The sequence below is a fragment of the Lithobates pipiens genome, unplaced genomic scaffold, assembly GCF_037356315.1.
Source record: "Lithobates pipiens isolate NorthernLeopardFrog02 unplaced genomic scaffold, aLitPip1_a1.2 Scaffold_8, whole genome shotgun sequence".
Taxonomy (NCBI): Eukaryota; Metazoa; Chordata; class Amphibia; order Anura; family Ranidae; genus Lithobates; species Lithobates pipiens.
In genome coordinates, this window is record NW_027507903.1 from 129,513,836 (window position 1) to 129,518,459 (window position 4,624).

At 48.4% G+C, this 4,624-nt stretch overlaps 1 non-coding gene across 1 annotated transcript; it reads right to left on the reverse strand.

The window, feature by feature from the left end:
* Positions 1-4,046: 4,046 nt before the first annotated feature.
* On the reverse strand, positions 4,047-4,118 carry TRNAP-AGG (transfer RNA proline (anticodon AGG)). Its single transcript has one exon. It is a non-coding gene; the product is annotated as a tRNA-Pro (tRNA).
* Positions 4,119-4,624: the final 506 nt, after the last annotated feature.

The following is a 4,624-nucleotide window of genomic DNA, read 5'->3' on the forward strand; positions in this document are numbered from 1 at the left end:
TCTACTTCCTCTAGTGATAGCTTGAATTTGGAGCCCCTGCTATCTTCTTCCTCTTCCTCCTCCTCAGAATCCCTGAAGGAGATGAGAGTACTACCCCCTTCGTCTCCAGACTCTTCAGTTTCCACCTGTCTGGATGACGACGCCCTGGGGCTGGGCGGTAAGTTCTGAGGCTCGGTCTGTGCGGGAGGGTTTTGTATCAGGATGGACTTGACTGAACTCAAAGAGTTTGTCAGCTCTTTAACCGAAGAAAACAAATCCTTATATTGTTGAGATGTTTCCTCTTCCACCAATTCTCTGATACAATTTCTGCACATTGCCTTCTGCCATGAATCTCTGAGGGGGGTTTTGCAGGAAGGACATTTTCTCTGACCTGGTCTAGCTTTTCCTAGTGATTTTTCCTGAAACGACATACAGGTTTAATTCACTAAAAGCTCTCAACAACCAGTTGCTTAACACCAAGCCAGTGCAGAGACCCACCACCAAACAGACCTACTAGTGAGACCCCAGAACTAGGCTGCAAAAGGTCAGAGCGAAGTCCACCTCTGACCTGCAGCGACAGGCCCCCAAGAGGGGGGAACAAACAAAGACATACCCACAGTAAAGCAGAGGGTGCCAGTGCACCTTACGTACCTGGGCTGGACCGGTGCTGGGGGCGCCTGTCTCCGCCATAGCTGGCTTGCACTCTTCCATCGTTTGAGTGAGGCAGCTATTTTACAAACAGCTCTCATTTTAAATTTTCCCGGCCGCCGCGTCATCAAGGCCGGCCGGAAGCGGAAGCACACGGTCACCTGACCCGCCCCATGACCCCTGCGTTCCAGGCGCTGAACCACGGCGCCACGCCCCCTCAGAGCGCCCGCGCGTCACCGTGAACGACGCCGTCGCCGCCCGGGACCCGGCGCCGAAAACGGAGCCATGCCGCTGACCTGCAGCGGCCTCCGCCAGCAACAGAGCCCTCCCTGCGCTAACAAGCGGACACCGGGCACCCGACGCCGGCACTCCGAGGGTCCTTACTCCCGTGAGATGGCGGGACCAGGAGCTCCAGGAGTCCTCTCCCCGTGGAGATGCTGCTGGGGGTCAAAGAGAAACAACCTGCAACAAAAGGTAAGCCTTACTCCCCTGCAGAGAGTGTAGCTCTCCCTGGTTCAGGCACATGCTTCCTCCAAGGAGGAAACACAATAACTGAAGCCATGGAGGAGGAGGAGGTGTTTTTAAAGTGGGCATGTGTTTCCTGATTGCAAGGTGGAGCTACTCTCTCCGGGGTTGTCCTGAAAGGCGATTTGAGAAAAATTAAAAGTCAGAAGCTACCCACCCCCCTTCCCCCTGAAAGGTGCCAAATGTGGCACCGGGGGGGGGGGGGGGAGCAGATAAGCAGAGGTCCCACTTTTGGGTAGAACTCCGCTTTAACCGAGTCCCGACCGGCCGCCATAGTTGTACTGTGGCAGGTTGGCTCTCCTGTGCGCTATCATTGTATGTCAGCAGTGTAGATGGCACGCCCATTTGCTGGCGGGGAAGCCAATCTGCAGGTCTGGCGAACTTGATGATGTTCACAGACCCCTCCACCGAGATCACTCCACAGAGAGGCAGAACGGGGATCTGCGAGTGTAAACAAAGCAGATGACCATTCTGCCAGGGGAGGACAGTGAGATTACCTGTTCCTAGTGATCAGGAACAGCGATTTCTCTCTAATCCGTCAGTCCACTCCCCCCCCCATTAAAAAGCACCTCCCTAGGGAACATTAAACCCCTTTATCGCCCCTGGTGTTAACCCCTTCCCTGCCAGTGTCAGTTATACAGTAATCAGTGCATTTATATACAGTGGTGTGAAAAAGTGTTTGCCCCCTTCCTCATTTCCTGTTCCTTTGCATGTTTGTCACACTTAAGTGTTTCGGAACATCAAACCAATTTAAACAATAGTCAAGGACAACACAAGTAAACACAAAATGCAATTTGTAAATGAAGGTGCTTATTATTAAAGGTGAAAAAAAATCCAAACCATCATGGCCCTGTGTGAAAAAGTGATTGCCCCCTAAACCTAATAACTGGTTGGGCCACCCTTAGCAGCAACAACTGCAACCAAGCGTTTGCGATAACGTGCAATGAGGCTTTTACAGCGTCCTGGAGGAATTTTGGCCCACTCATCTTTGCAGAATTCAGTTACATTAGAGGGTTTTCGAGCATGAACGGCCTTTTTAAGGTCATACCACAACATCTCAATAGGATACAGGTCAGGACTTTGGCTAGGCCACTCCAAAGTCTTCATTTTGTTTTTCTTCAGCCATTCGTGGTGGACTTGCTGGTGTGTTTAGGATCATTGTCCTGCTGCAGAACCCAAGTTCGTTTCAGCTTGAGTACACGAACAGATGGTCGGACATTCTCCTTCAGGATCTCTTGGTAGACAGCAGAATTCATAGTTCCTTTTATCACGGCAAGTCTTCCAGGTCCTGAAGCAGCAAAACAGCCCCAGACCATCACACTACCACCACCATATTTTACTGTTGGTATAATGTTCTTTTTATGAAATGCAGTGTTCCTTCTACACCAGATATACTTGGACACACACCTTCCAAAGAGTTCCACTTTTGTCTCATCGGTCCACAGAATGTTGTCCCAAAAGTCTTCGGGATCATCAAGATGTGTTGTGGAGAAATTGAGACGAGCTTTGATGTTCTTTTTGCTCAGCAGTGGTTTTCTCCTTGGAACTCTGCCATGCAGGCCATTTTTGCCCAGTCTTTTCCTGATTTTGGAGGCATGAACGCTGACCTTAACTGAGGCAAGTGAGGCCTGCAGTTCCTTGGACGTTGTTGTGGGGTCTTTTGTGACCTCTTGGATGAGTCGTCGCTGCGCTCTTGGGGTAATTTTGGGCTGCCGGCAACTCCTGGGAAGGTTCACCACTGTTCCATGTCTTCGCCATTTGTGGATAATGGCTCTCACTGTGGTTCGCTGGATTCCCAAAGCTTTGGAAATGGCTTTATAACCCTTTCCAGACTGATAGATCTCAATTACTTTCTTTCTCAATTGTTCCTGAATTTCTTTGGGTCTCGGCATGATGTGTAGCTTTTAAGGATCTTCTGGTGGACCTTACTGTGTCAAGCAGCTCCTATTTAAGTGATGCCTTGATTGTGAACAGGTGTGGCAATAATCAGGCCTGGGTGTAGCTAGAGAAATTGAATTCAGGTGTGGACAATCACAGTTATAGTATGTTTTAACAAGGGGGGCAATCACTTTTTCACACAGGGCCATGATGGTTTGGATTTTTTTTCACCTTTAATAATAAGCACCTTCATTTACAAATTGCATTTTGTGTTTACTTGTGTTGTCCTTGACTATTGTTTAAATTGGTTTGATGTTCCGAAACACTTAAGTGTGACAAACATGCAAAGGAACAGGAAATGAGGAAGGGGGCAAACACTTTTTCACACCACTGTAGCCCTGATCGCTGTATATATGTCACTGGTCCAAAAAAATGTGTCAAATCTGTCTGCCGCAATGTTGCAGTCCTGCTAAAAATCACAGATCACCACCAGTACTAGGAAAAAAATGAAAAATAACAAAAATGCCATAAGTCTATTCCCTATTTTGTAGATGCTATAACTTTTGCGCAAACCAATATACGCAAATTGGGATTTTTTTTTTTTTTTACCAAAAATATGTAGAATACATATTAGCCCAAACTGAGGAAGAAACTTGTTTTACAATTTTTTGGGGATATTTAAATTGACCAAATACCACCAAAAGAAATCTCTATTTGTTGGAAAATAAAGGACATCAATTTTGTTTGGGTACAACGTCGCACGACTGCAATTGTAAGTTAAAGTGACGCAGTGCCCTATGGCAAAAAATGGCCTGGTCATTAAGGGTTGAAGTGCTTAAACTGGGTCTAGTATTATACACAGTGAAAAGTGAGGATATACAGCCAGAGAATATTGCTGGCTGATAGATGCATTGTACCACTATAGTGAGAACTACACCCAAGGAGGAGGAGGATTCCACATCTTCCCATGACACTTGTAAATGGTACACCGTGTTTACTAATAACATAGAAAAACAGGGCTCGTCCGGGATTTGAACCCGGGACCTCTCGCACCCTAAGCGAGAATCATACCCCTAGACCAACGAGCCACATGGATACTGGATAAAGCGGTCCAATCAGAGAGCTCCTCCATACAGTATACTATAAACAGCTGGTAATCATACTTTCATGTCTCTCCTTTCCATTTATAGCCAACACCCGGATGTGTCATGTGATCCTGTATGTTGGGGGGTCCTCTGGTTATGATATCATGGGGTGAGCCCTCCTGAGTTTGTGTACATAATCAGAAGCTTGCATTGCACGTATGGAGGGGGGGGGGGGCATCCATACAGGATTCTGATGAAAGGTGTAGACGAGCTCACACACTATGCGAATGCTGCTTTGTCGTCACAGAGCACACCAAGGCGGGGGCGCGCCGGGCTCCTTATACGAGGCGCACAATCCTCCTGAGAAAAGCGGACCTCTCTCTCCCTCACAGTCATGAATCTCCCGCCACGCCGCAGGGCGCGCTCACCTCCCCACCCTCCTCTTCCCTCTCCCTTCTCCCTTCTCCACCAGAGCGGCGCGCGCGCCCGTGTGGACGTGGCGCTCTCCA